The sequence below is a fragment of the Quercus lobata genome, chromosome 11 (assembly GCF_001633185.2).
Source record: "Quercus lobata isolate SW786 chromosome 11, ValleyOak3.0 Primary Assembly, whole genome shotgun sequence".
Taxonomy (NCBI): Eukaryota; Viridiplantae; Streptophyta; class Magnoliopsida; order Fagales; family Fagaceae; genus Quercus; species Quercus lobata.
The window spans coordinates 23,075,085-23,095,925 of NC_044914.1; the positions used below are offsets into that span (position 1 = coordinate 23,075,085).

Sequence of the window (20,841 nt, forward strand, 5' to 3'; positions counted from 1 at the left end):
GAGAGAGAGAGAGTTGGTAATGGAAAAAACAATACAAAGTAATAAAGAGTAGATAAAAAAAATAAAAAAATTCAAACGTCAATTAGTAATCACTAATTGGAAAACAAAGAGATTGTAAGGAGAAGTAAAAAATAAAATAGAGATGACCATACGTAGAACATTAAAAACTTTATAATGTAGTAAAATAAACCGTTAAATCCACTTAAGAAATTAAATCAATAATCAACAATTAAATACAATCATAGTACTAAATTTAAACTTAAAACTAATCAAACTCTAACTATGGAAACCATATTTCTAATCATAACGTAAAAAGTGATGTTCTTTGGTAATAGTAGAAATTACATAAGATATAAAGTTATAAAATTTTAAATTCATTTTTTGACATTTTATTGAAGCTTTTATATATATATATATGTGTGTGTGTGTGTGTGTGTGTGTGTAAAGGTTTAAAAAAATGTATATTTAAGGTTTTTACTAACTTAAAAACTAATAAAAAAACAATGGTTAATAACTAAAATTATAGTATTAATAAAATATTTAATGAGATCATCTTTAAAAATTATCACGTTCAACGCGCAGGTATGCGATTAGTCTATTCTATATCTATATCTATATAATAACAAATAACCGAAAAGTTTGACTTTTTGTTGACCACTCTTCATGGTGCCACTTGGCTATATAAATTGTTGCCACGTCTACAATTAAAAACAAAAAGATATAACTTTTCACAAACCGTATCAATCCTATTTTTCCTAACTTTTGGTGTATGGTTGCACCATTCCGTTAGGTAGTTATTAGTTTTTCCAGCCCTTATCAATTAACCACTCAAGACACAATTCAAACTATTCAAGCGCAAAGCGGTAAAAGTACAAGTCAGAGGTATTTTTATTTATCTAAAAATTTGCAACTCAATATTCAAAGTTATATTGAATTGAATAGGCTTCAGGCTGATTAAAAAAAAAAAAAAAACTATAATAGTTTTCAATTTATATTCTTTTTTCTATTATAACAACCCAAAAAGATAGCAAGAAAAAGTAATATACAATTCAAACTATTCTAAACTAAATATTTTATATGTTCTACAATTCACATCCAGAATTCTAAGTAATTATCATGAAGAAAAAAACTTTATAAACTCATTTTCACAATTCCATAAATTTCATCCTTGCTTTCACATGCACACACATATATCGAAAATCCTATAATACTTTTACGTTTTTTGATGGTACAATTCTCACTATGATCATGACCATCAATTTCAAAGGGGTTTAGTCTCTAGTCTCTACCCTGTCTTCCTGAATATAAACTAAAAAATTAAATTAAAAGATACTTAAGGCAGTGGAGTGTTTAAAAGCAAAATCACATAGACTAAAATCTTGGACAAAATGGGCTTTTGCCCTTTTTGGGCAAATTAATTAGCTTTATACCCCCTTTCCCAAACTAAATAGGGAAATGCCCCTCTTTTAAAACTCGATTTATGATAAATCAAGTTAAAAAAAAAAAAAAAAAAAAATTCTGAAGCCCTATAGTGGCGTTTTAATGAGCCTATAGTGACGTTTTTAAGACCTATAGTAACATTTTTTAACTCAACTTCAATGAAATCGAGTTATAGGCAATTTTTTTACCTATAACTCGATTTCATTGAGGACGAGTTAAAAAACGTCACTATAGGTCTTAAAAAACGTCACTGTAGGCTCCTTAAAACGCCACTATAGGGCCTAACTCGATTTATCATAAATCGAGTTTTAAAAGAGGGACATTTCCCTACTTAGTTTGGGAAAGGGGGTATAAAACTAATTAATTTGTCCGAAAAGGACAAAAGCCCATTTTGTCCCTAAAATCTTAATAATATAAAAACGAACAAAAATGATTGACTTGGAGGCTTAATTGAATGTTATCCTTAAACAATATTTTTTCCCACACAAGAGTTGCTAAAGGGTTACTACAAATTTGTTCCCAAGATATTATTAAGTTTATTAGGTTCTGCAAATAGCAGATTTGGAGAAGATGAAAGAGAAGAAGTTCCCAAATGAATATAAACCACTATTCATATCCAAAAGATTATGACCCTTCAACAAACACCTTTTTATTCAATATGCATATTTTTTATCAATAGATACATTTTCATTCAATAGGTACCCTTTCAGTCAATAAACGCATTTTTTTTTTTTTTTTTGAAGTGGTCAATAAATACATTTTCATTCGACAAGCATCTTTTTGGTCAATAGACACATTTTTGTTCAATAGGCACATTTTTGTTCAATAGGCATCTTTTCGTTTAACAAACATCTTTTTGGTTAATAGGCATATTTTTGTTCAAATGGCACCTTTTGGTATATCCAATTTGCACCAATTTTAATAGTTATGACCTTTCAAGAGGCACCTTTTGGTATATATATATATATTACAACATAACTTGTATATACCTATATATACAACACAAACTAAACTAGAGATAAACTAAAAACATTATGTCTCTTATTCCTTCCAACAAAAAACTAATAATTAAAATAACCTTTTTTTTTTTTTTTGCTTTCTTGAAACTCATCCAGTAGCTATTCCCGTGTATCGCAGGAGTTAGCGACTAGTATTACTAAAAGTTGAAGTATAGTATTTATTGTTGCTATGCTCCTGTTGTGCCACTTTAGCAGCCATGTCATTAATTTATTTTACATATTTTCTTTTCTCTATTTAAACTTTTCTTCCCCCTATTTTCAAAAAAAAAAAAAACACTTCTTCTCTCTATTAATTCACACACCTACTATTACACTTCTTCCAACATTTCCCTTTCATCTCCCTACTATTTTACCATTATACTTCCTTCATCTTTTTATATTTTGACTCTTGTTGAGGTTTCTTTTTATGTTTTTTGTACCTTGATGTTATTGGACAATGCTTAGTCTCGGCTTTTTCTAAGAAGTTGTGTCTGGCGCTCTGCAGAATGGGCTCCAAAGTACCATTCTACCACTACCAGTTTGTGCGCAAACGTTGAGTCGAAGTCCAAAGGAAGACACTGCAAAGTGGGCTTATCCTCTGCTACTGTCGCAAAAGGAACTTTTCTCCAGTTTCTGCCACAGGACCGAATTTTTACTATGTAGTAAAACTTTCTGCTACACAGTAAAAATTTCTACTATGTAGTAAAGCTTCCTGCCACGCAGTACAACCTTTTGCTGCACTGTAAAACTTTCAACTATGCAGTAAAACCTTCTACTATGCAGTAAAACTTTCTGCACTTTTCTGCAACGTGAATGACTACTCTTCGTTTTTTATTGCATAAATACTTTTCTACTTATTGCACATAAACAAATCTAAAATCCAAAGAAAATACTCATCAAGAAAATGTTAGTTTACATGGGTTAGCATATTATCAAATATATACATACATATATTCTATATGTACTTATACATATTCACATATATACATATAAAATATATTTTGCAAAACATGAGATACAATGTATATGTATATATACTTATGGCTAGATAATGATTAGTTCGTGTCAAAAATAAAATACGTAATAACAAAGAAATAAGAAGGTTTCAGCAGAAAAGGTTTAGCTAGTATAATAGCTAGCACGGTAAATATAATAAAAAGGCGCTATAGCAGAATAACTAGTAAGCAAATAAAGATACCACATCAAGACAACTGATGCAGGAACATGATAAAAAAAATTATCTACAGCAGAACGACTAAATATAGCAGATATAAGTTCTAATGAGTGAAATCAAACATATTTGCAATTGAAATCAAGTATTGAATCTTCCCATAGGATAAGTAAACCAAAAAGGAATCCAAACCCCAATTTGAGCAACCTTGTCATAGGCTTTTGCCATCAAAGTTGTACATTTTGGAGAATAGGCCTAAATGGCTACTTGCTATTACTTTTATGGGACTTCAAAGACTGGGTTTGCTAAGAGGGAGGGAAAATATGGTCTATTGATGTATGCCCCTATTCCTGCCATGTTTTCTCTCTTCTTTTTACCACTTTCTTTCTTTCTTTCTCTCCGTTCTTTTTTTACTTTTAGTTTCTTACTACTCTCTTGCCATGGGTTGTTCCCTCTTGAGTCTTTCCTTTTCTTGGGTCCCTCTTTTTGAGTGCCTCCCCCTCTAAGTGCCTCTCAGGTGTTTACTCCTCTCTCTTACCATGGGTTTTTTTCCCTCATCTATAGCAACCTCTCCTTTATATAGTGGACTGATTTAATGGGATTTCTCCCTTTTACCCCTAAGGCTTCACCAAATGTTTTTGACTTGTTGTAGACATTCCTTTAGGACTACCCACCAACCCATTGGTTGCCTTGCTCTAAATACATTTGTTGCACCACTACTCATTTTGTTTGTTCTTGCTATATACCTCTACCTCTAGGTTCAAATGGATAAGGATTGGGTTACCTCACCACCTACCTCTATGGCATGCATCAAATGATCCCAACCATCTACTACCTCTTTTGGGTAAGATACCATCCCATCAAGGTATATTCCCAAAAGAAGTCACGGTTGGAAACCAAATATAAACACCTTTTCCCCCTACCACCAAACCACACCCTTTGAATCCCCTTGACTGTGGGCCTACCTCCTTTGTATTGGCTAGGTATAGTTTGGTAGTGCTCCGCCCTTTGTGTGCTTGCTCCACTATCTTTTGTTTTTGTCCTCTTTCATTTCCACGCTGTTTCTACTGTAGCAAATTAGTTTTGTTTCATTCTGCTGCGTGTCTCTGTCTTATTTCTTCATGCATTTCCTATTGTGTTTATCATTTCCTTTGATTTGGCTTTTCTTTCCTTCACGCAATTCCTGCTGTTGACACTTCTTGCTGCTCCTTGTTTCTTTTTATCGTGCTTCTTCATATTATTTTTCACACCTATCCTTTTATACAAAAGGGTTTGGGCCTTTGTGGGCCAAATAATGTTGACTAAATCAAAAGGGTCTTCGGCCCAATTTGCCTTGATCTGTCGAAGCAATTCTGTTGAAGAACTATATTTTGTGGCTGATTTGTATTTTGCTGCAGATTTGTATTCTGTTGCAGATCTGCATTTTGCTGCAGATTGCTTTCCCTTGCATTTCTTTCTTTGGACCTTTCTTGCTTTTCGATCTTCTTGGTGGGTCTTTGGGCCTTGCTTTTCATTGGGCTTTCCTCTGCATGGACTTTTGGTTAGGGATTTGCTAAAATTGGCATCAACAACTCTTCATCTACCCATTTTATTTTGTATAAATTTGTTATCATTTTCCCATTCAATCCATATTTGTCCCACACAAAATTGTGAGCTCTCTCTCACTCTCTCTCTCTCCTTTCTTTGGTGAATTTTTATTTTTTCTTATAACTCTAATTAAGGTTGATGGTTTTTTTTTTTAATATGTGTTTTGGTTTTATGTTTTTTTTTTTTAATATCCCATCAGAAATTCTTATTTTTCCCTTTTATAGCTTTGGTTGAATTTTAGTTTGAGTTAATACATAGTTTTTTTGGAAACATGAATTTGAATATGCCTACCAATTGTTTGAGTAATAAATTATTATAAAGCCTATTATTTATTCCTTTAGTTTCATTTTAATTTTGGTTAAGATAGTATTGTAATTTTGTAATGAGTTTTGATTATTATGAAAATTTCCTTATTCCTTAAGAGATGAGAAATTTGAATAATAAATTTGAAACTTATAAAGTTTAGTTGAATATTAAACAAATATAATACACTACAATAGAAGTTAGAAGAATATGGTTCACCTTAAAAAAATATTAATCAAACATAAAATAATATTATTAATAATAAAATGATATATTTGTAGAGATAAAATGATTAAAAAAAATACTAGTAGATTTTAAAAAATAAAAAAATAAACAGTACTTGTCATAATACTTATATTACACCTCATTTCATAATATTTATATTCTCATGCATTGCGTAGGTCTACAACTAGTCTATATATTACTAAAAGCTGAAGCGTAGTGTTTAATGCTGCTGCTCTCACGTTGCGCCACATCAGCTGCCACGTCATTCTTTTTTTTCTTTTCTTTTTTAAAATATATTTTGTCCTACAATTTTAAAATATTTTTTACAATTTTCAGCCCAGTAAATGCAACCCACTACTTATTTATTTACTTCCACTATCACCCTTTAATAAATCCAACTCACTACTTATTTATTTACTTCCATTATCACCCTATAATAAATCTATATAATTAATCCAGTCCGCCTCTTATTTATTTAGTTCCACTATCAAGCCCAACCCAAAGTCTTTTCAGTTCAGCTTTAGGGTTTTGTGTGAGCCTTTTCAGCTTAAAGGAAGAAAAAAAAAAACAAAATACGTTGAAACCTTACAAGCTTTAGGGTTTTTTTTTTTTTTTTAATAATTGTTTTTAACATTTATTTTTTAAAATATTTACACTTCTCCAACCTTTCTCTCTCCCTTACCATTTCATCTCCCCACTACTTCTTCAATCTTTCTCCCTCCCTTACCTTTTCATCTTCCCACTACCCTCTACATTAATATCATTCTTCCTCTTTTCCTTCATCTTCCTTTATTTTTGTCTCTTCTTATTCACACCCTCTTAATATAAATTTGTCACTATCTTTTCTATTCTATGCATAGTTTTCCCTCACAAAAAAAAGGTTCTCTCTCTCTCTCTCTCTCTCTCTCTCTCTCTCTCTCTAAATTTTTTGGTGGATTTTTTTATTTTTCTTGCATCTCTACTTTAGGTTGATAATTTTTTATATTCTTTAAAACTCTATTTTAGGTTAATGCGATTTAGTTTTGTTTTTTAAATTTTTGTTGTTTTTTTTTTTTTTAATTCTCTTTGATTGTTAAATGTTATCCTATTGTGTTCTAAAGAATTAAATATAGCATATAAAGATATAATATTATTCTATTACATAGCATGATTTGGATAATTTGGTATTTATTCTGTTACATACCATGATTTTTTATAGTGCTCAATTTAGATGTTAAAATATGAGACTTTACTAATTTTTGTTTATTTTCTAATCCTTTGTGGTGGACAAAGTACTCTTAATAGTTGTATTAGAAGTACTCTATAATGCCATTCATTTAAAGAAAAGCAAAGGTTAGCCAAACGAAATAATCGGATAGGTGACAAATTTTAACTTTTGCAATTTAATTTTTTTATTATTATCTTATAACAATGCATGTATAGAAATTTAATTCTTAGATTTTGCTAATAATTGTTTATTTGATAATATGTTTTGGGTGGCCAAAATTATAATTTCTACAAAGAAAATAACCTTAATAGATTATCAAAAACAAAATTTTATCCTAATATTGGTTGAATTAATCAATGTTTAGTTTTATTAATTTTTTTTAGTTTACGTTTTTTTGGTGTTTTGGATTGTTTCTATATTATATTTATGATTGTTCTTATACTAAATAAAAATATAATTACGAAATACATTACTCATTATTAGATTAGTTTAAATTGTAAAAAAAAAAAAAATTAATAAAACCACCATAAAAATAATTATCATGCGCAACGCGCGGGTTCGCAGCTAGTTATTAATAAAAGTGTAAACACATTCATTTTCATATCATAGAGAATATGAAACTAACTAATAAGCTACATGGTTAACATTAGGAGAAATACAATTAACTCTCTAGCCACAATTGAAGCTACATATATCTGTGTGATTAATCTGTATGATTAAGTTTGAAGAATGTTGGTTGTTGTGGGATGACTGTGAGCCTCGGGTTCAGCAAGCATGGAGTTTGGCAGGAAGTGGGGCTTCGGGTTTGGCAGATGTGCATGCAAAAATTAGGGCATGTGGTGATGAATTAAAGGCATGGGGAGACACAAGGACTAGACCTGAGGAGGAAGAAATTAAATCCCTTCAGAATCGGCTTGATAGAATTAATAGAGCTGTCACTACTGATGAAAGTAAGGTGGAGTTTTTGGCAGTTAGTAAACAGTTGGATGATCTCTTGTTGAAACAGGAGATTTATTGGGCACAGAGATCTAGGGTTGCATGGTTGAAACATGGGGATCGAAATACTAAATTTTTCCATTCAAAAGCCTCACAACGGCGACGACGGAATCATATAAAGGGCATCATGAACTCACAGGAGCAGTGGGTGGAGGAGGTGGAGGATATAGCCAGGATTGCAGTTGATTATTTTGATAATCTTTTTTCTGCAGGATCATGTCATCAAATGGAGGAGTGTTTAAGTACAGTTTCGGCCAAAGTGACTACAGACATGCAGGAGATGCTTTCTGGGGATTTTACTGTTGATGAAATCAAGGAAGCTGTTTTTCAGATGGGACCAACAAAGGCACCTGGCCCAGATGGTATGAATGCCTTATTTTATCAAAAATTCTGGCATATTGTAGGTGATGATGTAGTGCATGCTGTGTTAGATTTTTTGAATAATGGAGTTATGTTACCAGATTTAAATCATACCAACATTGTGCTTATCCCTAAAGTGAAAAATCCTGAGAAAATGTCTGAATTTAGACCTATTAGCCTCTGTAATGTCATTTATAAGGTTATCTCTAAAGTCCTTGCCAATAGACTGAAACAAGTGCTTCCTGATATTATTTCTCCCACTCAGAGTGCTTTTGTTCCAGGTAGACTTATTACAGATAATGTTATTGTGGCATATGAGGTCTTGCATTCCATGCATGTTAGGAAGAAGGGTAAAACAGGTGCTTTGGCTTTGAAGCTGGATGTCAGCAAAGCATATGATCGAGTGGAATGGCTATTCTTACAGGGCATTATGCAAAAGCTGGGTTTTCCAAATAAATGGATTGAGAGAGTGATGACCTGTGTTACCACCACATCATTCTCTATTCTTCTTAATGGAAAGCCTTATGGGAATGTGACTCCGACTAGGGGAATCCGCCAAGGAGACCCTCTTTCACCGTATTTATTTCTGTTATGTGCAGAGGGATTTACATCTTTGTTGGCAAAAGCAGAATCTGATGGCAAAATTCATGGCGCTTCCATTTGCAGAGGGGCACCGAAAATTTCTAACTTATTGTTTGCAGATGATTCCCTCTTATTTTGCAAGGCAACTCAAAATGAAGTGGAGGTTGTTTCTGAGGTGCTTCAGACTTATGCTAATGCGTCAGGCCAGTGCATAAACTTGGAAAAGTCCTCGGTCTTTTTTAGTAGCAATACTTCAGCCGGCCAGAAGCAGGGCATTTTAAGGATTTTGGGAGTGCAGGAAGTGAACCGATTTGAGTCCTATTTAGGGCTGCCTACATTAGTAGGGAGTAAAAAGTATCATACGTTCTCATACTTGAAGGATAGGATATGGAAAAAGCTACAGGGGTGGAAGGGGAAGATGTTGTCTAAGGCTGGTAAGGAAATTCTGATTAAAGCAGTTGCTCAGTCCATTCCTACTTACACTATGAGTGTTTTCCAACTCCCTTTGAAACTTTGTGATGAGTTGGATGCAATGTGTGCTAAGTTTTGGTGGGGACAGGTGGGGAATGAAAGGAAAATTCATTGGCAGAGGTGGGAAAAATTGACGCTATCAAAAAGGGAGGGAGGATTGGGGTTTAGGGATCTAAGGGCCTTTAATTTAGCAATGTTAGCTAAACAAGGGTGGAGGTTGCTGCATGATGATAATTCTTTGGTGTTCCAATGCCTCAAAGCTAGATATTTTCCAAGAACCTCTCTTTTTGCTGCTAAGAAGTCACCAAATTGCTCTTTTGTTTGGAAGAGTATTGTGGCTGCTTTTCCTACTTTGAAGGCTGGATGTTGCTGGAGAGTTGGGAATGGCCACTCTATTCAGATTCTAGGGGATAAATGGATACCAAATTATCCAACAAATGCTCCTCTAAATCTAGTGGAAGATGAAGTTCGTGAGGCGACTGTTGCTGAACTAATTGACCAAGACTTGCATGCATGGAGGGCTGATTTTATCATGGATATGTTTGAAAAAGAAGATGCAGAAGCTATTTGTAGAATTCAGCTCAGCCGAAGACATGTGGAGGACTGTATGATCTGGATGCACCAAAGGAAGGGGATTTTTACTGTTAAATCCGCTTACAAGGTGGCTAGGAAAGTGTTGAGTGAAGGAAGGGTAGCTGAATGTTCTCGGGGTTGTGCTGGAAAGGAAGTTTGGCCTGCAATTTGGAAGCTTAGAATTCCCAACAAAATAAAGGTGTTTGGGTGGAGAGCTTGTAATGAAATTTTACCAACAAAATTGAATCTGTCTAAGAGAAAGATTATTGCAGATGCGATGTGCCCAATTTGCTTGAGGTTTCCGGAGTCAGTTGTCCACGCACTTTGGGATTGTGATGCGGCTAGAGATGTGTGGGCAGGTAGCTTAAAAATTCTGCAGAAAGGTGGGTCAGGTATGGTGGATATGCTTCATTTAATGGAATACTTAATGGAGCGGGTAGAGTCTCATGATCTGGAGGTTGTGCTAGTTCAAGCATGGCTGATTTGGAATCAAAGAAATCGGGTTGTGCATGGGGGTAAGTTTCATGACCCAGGCTGGTTGAATAATCGGGCAACAGAGGTTCTTGAGGAGTTTCGGACTGCTTCTGCATTAATGGGACCATCACATGGAGGGCTAGCTTCTCGGGACACTTGGCAGCCCCCTCCTCCTTTGATCTTCAAGCTTAACTTTGATGCAGCTCTGTTTTCGGCTCTTAAAAGTTCAGGTTTTGGTGCAGTTATTCGGAACGAAAAAGGTGAGGTTATGGCAGCCATGGCAGCAAAGGGTCCTGAGGTATCTTCTAGTGAGGAGGCTGAGTTTCTCGCATGTCGGAAAGCTATTGAATTTGCCATTGATGCTGGCTTCTCTGAACTTGTCATTGAAGGGGATAATTCTTCTGTCATGAAAGCTGTTTCGGCTTTGCAGGATGATTTTTCTTTGATTGGAAATGTTGTTGGGGATATTCATCATTTGGTTCGGAACTTGCAATGGGTTAGGATTGAATGTACTAGGCGTGGAGGGAATAGAGTGGCTCATGAGTTAGCTCAATTTGCTAGAAACATTAGTCAAGATCTGTATTGGATGGAAGATGTTCCTCCAATAGTTAGGGAAGCTTTGTATCAGGATGTTGTTTTTTCTAATTAATTAAATGATATGTTTCCGTTTCAAAAAAAAAAAAAAAAAAAAAAAAAAAAAAGAAATATTACTGTACCCATCCGATTTCCATATGAACACAAGGAAATCTGGTCTCACTATCACTTAAGAGGTAACAAATCTTATGTACTTTCTTTTGTGCGGCTTTGGCAATGCCAATCCGGACATGAAGCAACATATGGCAGTAAGAACAAAGCCTGCTGCAGCTCCAGTTTTAAATAGTAGACCAATGATTGTCCTTTTTCTCTCCTTATAGAAAGAATAGGAATTTGTTCAAACTGACAAGTACACTGTACGTGACAAAGACCATTGTTTCCTTAAAGCTTGTATTCAGAAAAGTATCGAGCTGACTTCCTAAAGGAATTTCCCCACATAGCTGATTAGAGCATTCTCATCAGCTCTCTCATAAAAAATGTCATTTTAATATACCAAAAACCTACTTTATCACTTTAGCACACCATTTTACAATTCACCATTTATCACATCTTCTATTTTTCAATTCTATACATTAAAATAATATATCCAACACATTAAATAATATTAAACAAATTCCAACACATTAAACTACAATCACAATCAACCTCCACAAACCACCAACGGCAACGGCAACGGCAAATCACCACCAATGGCAAATCAACCTCCACAAACTACAATCACAATCACTGGATCTCCAACAAATTCCAAATCCAAAAACCTTAACAAAAGAGAAAAGAAAAAGAAAAAGAAACTCAAAATCTTCAACAAACACTGCCAGCCCACTATGGCCACAAACACCGCCGCCCACTACAGCCACAAACATTGCCGGCCCAAAACTCAACCAACCACCGCTACAACCATGACACCACCACCGGCCCAAAATCCCAACCCAACCGATCAATCAATGACCCAAAACCCACACATCAAAACCCACTATAGCCACAAATACCGTTGCCCACTACAGCCACAAACATTGCCGGCCCAAAACTCAACCAACCGCCGCCACAACCATGACACCACCACCAACCCAAAATCCCAACCCAACCGATCAATCAATGACCCAAAACCCATACATCGAAACCCATCCCAAATCTTACACCCACGACCCGATTAAGAGATCTGAAGGTTGGCGGCGAGGGCTATGGAGGCCGTGGAACAGATTCGAACCAAGGCCTAAGGAGACAAGATTTTTCATTGCAGAACAGTTGAGGTTGATTGGACCACTTAGAAAGTTGTTCAAATTTAACATTTGAAGTGATGGAGAGTTTACTAAAGAAGTAGGCAAATGACCGGTGAATAAATTTGACCTGGCTGAGAATTGCTCAAGCCTTGCTAGTCTCATAAAAATGTCTGGAAGAACTCCCGAGAACAAATTAGAGGAGATATCCAATTTAACAATGTTAGAGAGGTTACCAATTCCATTACTTAGCAACCCAGATAAGCAATTACCCTAAAGATTCAGTTCACTAAGATTTTGTAGCTGGAAAAGACTCTCGGGCAAACTCCCTGATAAACTATTTTCATCAAAAGAGAGATGTTGAAGGGAAGTACAATTAGCCAAATCTTTTGGAACTTCTCCAGAAAAATAGTTATCAGAGAAATTAAGCACTCGAATTTTTGTAGATATTGTACACATACCTTTGTTGTTGATTGGACCCAACAAAAGCATTGTTGCTTATGTCTATGATCTCTATGTTTGGCAAACTAAACAATTCATCAGGAAGTGAACCCTGAAGGAAATTATGAGAGAAGTTTAGAACTCTCAATTGATTCAAGCCTGCCAAGGATCCACAAATCTTCCCAACAAGTCTTTTGCTGCCAAGTTCCAACCCAACTACCCTTCTGTCAAAACCAGTGAAATCAGGGCCAAGGCCTAAGGCCCCACCCAAAAAAAACAATCACCTTAGAGAAAAAGGCCCCACATCCCATGGTTAAAGGCCCAAATTTTTATAAAATTATATATATGTATATATATATATTTTTTTTTTTAAATTGTGCATTTTTTTTTTTTTTTGGTGATGTTAAGAATACTATAAATTTTACTATTAGCCTACAAATTGCCATGTTACTAATCACAAAAAAGTGATTTAAACATTCATTAGTTAAATTGATGAATTTCATCAATGAAAGTCAATGTCACATCATATTGTGAACATTTTATAGTGCTTTCTCAATGTACAAGACCAATAGAACCCTAATCCAATTGAAACCCTAAAATGTTTCAAAAAAAAAAAATGTTGCAAATGTGTTAAATCATCAATTATAGATTAATATCCTCTAACAATTTGAGACTTTAATTTTTGTAAACTCATATCCTACAAAGCCATACACCAAATAATATCTATCTCTCTTAAAAACAAAATATAAAATTAAAAATTAGATGATAACTTTACTTCACTATGCATCGTTGTATATCCAAAATAAAGTATCTTTTATAATTGTAATATATTTTTATTTCTTTTTATTAATATTTATGGTTCAACTATGATATTCAATTCTCTATATGAAATTAACATTAGTTTTTTTTTTTTTTTTTTGAGAAAGAAATTGATTGATTTATAAATGTAAATCAACTACATCCACTCGTAAAATCGAAACAAAATGCGATGGGACATCTTCCATACATATTTGAAAATCTGGTATGCGTAACGCATTTTTCGCCAGACTATGAGCTAACCTATTGCCGTTTCTCTTAATGTGAGAATACAACAATCTTACATAATTATTAGCAAACATCTTCACATCTTCTATCAGCAAACCCGTTGGTGATAAGCTATGCTCCTCTGCCTTCAATGCTTGAATCAGTCCAAGAGAATCACCTTCAGGATTGGCTCTTCGGGAACCCAGCTCAAACACAAAAGACATAGCCTTCATGGTTGCCAACGCTTCAATCACATCAACCTTGTATGCTTGATGGATTTTTTCTGAGCATGATGCCAAAATAGCTCCCTTATCAACCCAGATTACTACTCCCATACCAGACATATGAGATTCACTAAATAAAACCCCATCAAAATTTATTTTTACCAAACCCGTTTGCAGACACCTCCATTTCGATCCTCCGTTGCCACTGTTCATTATCTGTACCTCAGGAACCTACTGATTTGCATGGAATTGTGCCAACATCTCCTTGGCCTGTTCTACCACTTGATGAAGCGGGATAGCTTGTAAATTCAGCGGGATGGCTTTTATTGCTGTGAGAACTTCCACGTCAAAGTTCACTTTGAGTCTCAACCCGGGTGGAGGTTTCCAGATGACCTGTTCTGAACCTCGAGAGAGTGGGAGAAGGGGTTTAGGTGGAATGGAGAGAACATAAGCAGCTCAGAGTCCCACCCTACCTGAATCCCCATTAAATCGTGCAATATCTGCAACAATATTCTTTATTTGAATTTCAAATAAAGTATCAAACGTAACCCCCAAAGGAATTAAATCATTAGCCAATCTCGTAACTCCCTCATTATAGCATGTATCCATTGATTCCTGAATTTCAGCTGGAGACAGCTGGCTCGAAGTAGAGTCTTGATTTGCTGGGATAGCTAAACCCAAGTGTAACGTTTCCCTCATAACCGTTTCATCATTAACATGACTTACACCCTCATTAATGATTGATTCCCCTTCAGTTTCCCTACTCGCCTAATCATTCTCCAATCTGCCCTCACCGGCTTCTGTCTCAATTCCTTCCGACTCCATTCTATCCAAATAAGAAGCTTTCCTCGTGAAAGTTTGCTTGTGTTCATAGAAACCTGGCACATAAATAACTTCCTTCCCAAGCATCATGAAAAGGGCTGATAGAAATTCACCGGAGCGTTGTTCCTTAGAGAGGACAAAGCCATTCGTTTCCTTCTCTGATAATGAAAGTTTGTTCCACTGACTGGCTAAATCCTCCATAGTACAGGATAGAGTGAAAAGTAGAAACAAGAGCATAAGAAGTATTTCCCTAGACCCCTGAAAAACAAACATGACCACTAGCTCGAAAGGTAAACTTGTTACCTTAAGAGAACACACTCTCCTTCTAAAGAAGGAACAGAACACTTCTACTGCCGAAGAAAAAGAGGGAAAAACCTCTATTTCTTTCCGACAGAGAGACATTTTCAAACTCATTTGTTAACTCATTTGGATAGTAAATTATAACATTAGTTTTGTTGGCATTATTCATTAAATTATATATTTAGGGTACGTTTGGTACACTGAATGTGGATTACAACAAGAATGAAAATCTTTATTACCAGAAATAAAATGTGTTGTAATGGAATAACTAAACATATTCATTAGTTTGGTTGTAAATTGTAATACTAGAATAAAACTTATGATCTATTTTAGGAAAAATCTCATTCATGCAATTATATTTCCCAAAAAATAATATATTTTAAATTTTAGAGAGATGAGTTATTTTTTTATGATTTTTTATTTCCATAATTGTTAGGTGGATATGGAAAGTTTATTTATTTGGAAATATATTAATGTTAAAAATTATTACATCTATTAAGGAATAGCTATTACAACCCTTTTAGAGAGGAATGGTTATTCCTCATTTTAAAGAATAGTCATTCATAAGGAATGACTATTCCCTGTAATAAAAACATAATCAAACTATTGAATAACTAAACCATAGGAATAACTATTACATTACAGTGCCTATTACAGTCTACCAAACGTGCCATTAATGTATCAAATTAACCTTGATTTGATTAATATTAAATAATTTTGTTTAATTGATATTTACATATTAAAAATCCGCATAAAATTTTTCGTCTTAAACCCCAAATTATGTTGAGCCTGAGTGGAATTATCACAGGTGACACCAGTCCAGGTGCAGCAACCAAGAGAGTCAGTGTTGTTCCCAGTTCCACCCTGGAATTGTTGGTACTAAACAATTGGAAAAACCATTCAAGGCTCTCAAGTCATCTGGATTGCATGTCAGTGTCTCAGAATTCAGGTTTGGTAGTTGGAGACTTAGACTTAGAGCCATCAAAACAAAGAACAAACAGATAAGTCAGAAGAACATTTTAGGTGGATACCAATTGCCAAAGAGATGAAAGTAGAGAATGCAAAGTACTACACTATTATATATGCAATTCAAACAAGTGGGTTCGGACCTCGGCACTCGTTATCTTTTAATTTATCAAAAGTCTAAAGACTTTGATTTTCATGCCAGTAAGTCAACGTAAGTATGGACAAAGCCATGTTGATAAGATTAAGATGGATGGCTATGTAGACGCGCTAGAGTGTAGAATTGTTCAACAGTTTTGACAGAAGTGTGGAAGTAGGTGATAAGCAAGTCTGGTTAAGTTTTTAAGTGGGATCTAAGTAGGTAATTGATTGACTAATGGGCAATTTATAATATAAGCAATCACAATTTCCCAAATTTCTTCAAAAAAATTTAACCAATTTCTACAATTCCTCTACCAAATTTACACAACTTCCATGTATATGCACAAACAAATTTCTACTCTCAAACACCCAAAAAAAAAAAAAAAACTCAAGTGTGCATATAACATTTGATTCTAAGCTGACTTTTTGTTTATTTTATATATTATTTGTAGGTCCCACAATATTTTTTATATTAGCTTTATTTCAAATAATTTAAATTTAAACTTTTTAGAAATAAACTAGTTTTTAGTTTTTTTGTCTCACATTAAATAAGCTACAAAAAATAAGCAATTTTCAAACAAATACAATGTACCCGTTTGGTTTGGACATTTTACTGCGTTTCAGCGTTTGTGTTTTGGGCATGGACCCACGCTACAGTAAACGCGTCCTCCTTTTTTTTTTTTTTTCACGCGTTTCAGGAGTAATGCGGCTACTGTTCATGAACAGTAGCCGCAAATGTTGACTTTTTCACGGTGAACAGTGCATCTGTGCACTGTTCATGGACCCACAAATTCCACTTTTCAGTAACTTTTTCATTAAAAATGGGTCACACGGCACTATTCACACATTTAAAAAATATTTTGCTATAGTGTTTTCAGTTTCAGTTTTCAGTTTCAACAAAAATAAGCTCAATCCAAACAGACCCAATGTATTGATTTCTAAATTTCAATCTTTAAACACCCAAAAAAAGAAATTAAAAAACTACGTTATTGTCTACAATATTTAAACAAATTAGATAACTCATTAATTATGTGTGCATGTATCAATTGGCAAGTAGTGGGTTAAAGGATATTCCTAAATTTGGAGGAAATTTTTTTTTAGCAGCAACAAAGCCATCAATCCCATCCCCTAGATACCTTATCCAATGGAACCCAACCGAACAAATCACTACCGAGCCAAATCATCGGTTGAAGTTGTCAATTGAACAAAAGTAGCACAGTGACATGGTCTTGGAGTTGAAAATTGTCACCAATCACTGCAAGAATGTCATTATGGTCAATGGTCATTGCTTGCAAACATTGCAGGAAGAAGGAGAAATAAGACAACGGAGAGGGAAAAAAGGGAGGGGGGAGGGGGGGGAGGGTGGGAGACTTGTGGGGCATAGTACATTAGGTGTTGGTTTTGATTTATTTATTTTATTGAAACTGGGCAAGAGAATATTTATACTTGAAAAAGGTAAGAAAAATAAGAATTTTAAAAAGCAATACATAAGCAAACAAATAAGTTAAATAAACTCAATAATCAAGTCAAACCAAAAGCACAAATATAGATAAGAAAAGGAGGGAAAATATGTAGAAATGATGAACATTGGAGTATTGGACCCTCTTGCTAGAAACAATAAATTTACCATCAGCTGCAGTGATAGAATTTGATTGGTACGTTAGAGTGATGTATGTTCCAATCAAAATTTGTGACGTCAGCATGACAAATATTGTGAGAGTGGGTGTTATATGCTTAGCATTTCTGTGCCAGAATAGCATACACATTGCTTTTTTACTTTCTTTTTCTCTTGTATCTCTTTGGATTCTGATTCATACTAGGATGGGCTTTCGAGTTTTCTGTTTATACTTGGCTTTATTGGCTCTCAGTTTGGAGCCACAGAACCTCAAATCTGAGGAACTGACATGCAATCCAAATGACTTGAGAGCCATGGCTGGTTTCTCCAATTGTTTAGAGTCAGCAATTGCTGGGTGGAACAGCACTGTATTTCCTGATTGCTGCTCTTGGTCTGGAATCACTTGTGATAATTCCACTGTTTCGGGAAGAAGGGTGGTTGGCTTGTAACTTGGTAGCAAAAGACTTACTGGGAAGATCTGTGAATCTTTGGCAGGATTGAATCAGTTGAGAGTTCTAAACCTCTCTCATAATTTCCTCTGGGGTTCCCTTCCTGCTGAGTTGTTTAGTCTGCAAAACATAGAGATCATAGACTTAAGTAACAATGATTTTGTTGGGTCCATCAACAACAAAGGTATGTGTACAATATCTACAAGAATTCAAGTGCTTAATTTCTCTAATAACCATTTTTCTGGACAAGTTCCAAAAGATTTAGCAAATTGTACTTTTCTAAATCATCTCTCTTTTGATGGGAATAGTTTAACAGGGAGTTTGCCCGGAACTCTCTTCCAGCTAAAAAATCTAAGTGAACTGAATCTTCAGGGTAATAGGATATCTGGACCATTGAGTAATGGAATTGGTAACCTCTCTAACCTTGTCAAAATGGATATCTCCTCTAATTTGATTTCTGGAGTTCTTCCAGACATTTTTGGGAGCCTTGCAAGGCTTGAGCACTTCTCAGCCATGTCAAATTCATTCACTGGTCATTTGCCTAATTCGCTGGTAAACTCCCCATCACTTCAAATGTTGAATTTGAGCAACAACTCTCTAAGTGGTCCAATCAATCTCAATTGTTCTGCAATGAAAAATCTTGTCTCCCTAGGCCTTGCTGGTAACCTATTCCTTGGTCCAATTCCTGATGGTCTTTCCTCCTGCAGAGGATTGAAAGCACTCAATCTTGCCCGCAACAACCTCGGCGGTGAACTCCCTAATAACTTCAAGAATTTGAAGTCTCTAACACAGCTCTCACTGTCAAACACTAGCCTTAGTAATATATTATCAGCTCTTAGGATTCTACAACATTGTAGGAATTTAAGTATGTTGGTACTTTCAAGGAACTTTCTTGATAAACAAATTCCAAATGATGCGAGTCTGGAATTCAAAAACCTCAACAGTCTAATTCTTGCCAATTGTCAACTCAGAGGTCCAATCCCACAGTGGTTGAGTCGTTGCCACAAGTTGCAGTTGTTGGATTTGTCTAGGAATCATTTGGGGGGAAACATACCATCATGGTTCGGAAAGTTTGATTCTCTCTTTTACTTGGATTTGTCTAATAACTCTCTCAAAGGTGAGATACCAAAGAGCTTGACTGAACTACAAAGCCTCATAAGTGGGAATATCACAATAGAAGAGCCTGTCTCAAGCTTTCCATTTCAACTTGTTCAACAAGGTAGACCAACCTTAACTTATAGACAGATTTCAAGCTTTCGACCAACTTTAGACCTGAGTTACAACAATCTCCAAGGCCCAATCTGGCCAGATTTTTGGAATTTGAAACGGCTCCATGTTTTGAACCTGAAAGGAAATAACCTATCCGGCCCTATTCCAAATAATTTATCAGGGATGAGAGACTTGGAGAAACTTGATTTGTCTCACAATAAACTATCAGGAGAGATACCCCGTTCAATGGTAAATCTTAGCTTTGTGTCAACTTTGGACGTATCCTATAATCATTTGTGTGGGGAAATCCCTAAAGGAGGTCAGTTCGATACTTTTCCCAGTACAAGCTTCGAGGGAAACAATGGTCTCTGTCGTGCAGAGTACTGTACTTGTCAGTCTGAACAGACTTTTATCAGGAAGAAAAAAACGACAATTATTGGTCTACCATTTGAAATTGGAGCTGCTACAGGTTTTGTTCTAACTGTCAACTACTGCTTCTTGTCCCGATAGTCACTCCCATAGCCAAATAAGAAGGCAGAACATAGAAATTATAATTGGAGATTAAAGTAGGTGTATTTCAAAGAACAAAAATAATATTTATTACCTCTTATTTGATAGTGTGCCAGATTTCCTTGAGTTCATTTGGGAATCGGATTGGTGAAGTAATGTTAATGAAATCTTCTGTATGGTGTTTCTGTTCTTAATTATAAAGCATGTTGTAAACACTAAATTTCAAGTTTAGAAATCAAACTATCAAAATAGTTTCACAAATGTATATTTGTATTAATGTATGAGTATGTACAATTCTCTAAAATTGAATCCTATTACAAAATAATACTCCTCTGATTCGACCTCCTTGAAAAATCTCTAATTCAAGTATAATCTTGATTTGAACACCAATGCTTCTCGATTTGATTGAGAAAATGATCAAAAGATCTTTGAAGTAGAATATCAATGAATCTCTAACTATGTGTTTGTTAGGAATCCTTCATTCTTCTCGTTCTTCGTGTATTCTTTGAATGTTCTTTGTGTGTTCTTCGTCTTTGAAGATTGTAGTAGAAGTTCTTCGAGGCTTTGGAGACTTGAATCCGTAGATCTTTATACTAACTTGCAATTTGAGATCTAGGAAGATCACTTGAATGATTTCTCTTTGAATGTGGTTAAGATTCGAAGGTTGAAGTTCTTGGAGGCTTTGGAGCTTAATTCCGACAGAGTTTCGAGACTTTTGAATGTGTGTGAATCCCCCAAAAAATTGAGGAGGATCTCTATTTATAGGAGTCTTGGGAAGACGTGATGACACATGATTGGCTATCATTAATAACATGTGTTATCATTTAAATTGAGGGACTTTATGTCTTGTTCTCCAAGGGATACATGACATTTTTTATTAGCCATAGTGATTTAATTTAAAATAACACATAACAGCTTTTAATTAGACTGCTTATCCCACTAAGTA

General features: G+C 34.8%; 2 pseudogenes; one reads left to right on the forward strand and one right to left on the reverse strand.

Moving 5' to 3' along the window:
* Positions 1–14,585, reverse strand: part of LOC115966594 — a 44,707-nt pseudogene extending 30,122 nt beyond the window's left edge.
* Positions 14,586–17,933: 3,348 nt separating this feature from the next.
* Positions 17,934–20,003, forward strand: LOC115966595 (annotated as a pseudogene).
* The last annotated feature ends 838 nt before the right edge of the window (positions 20,004–20,841 follow it).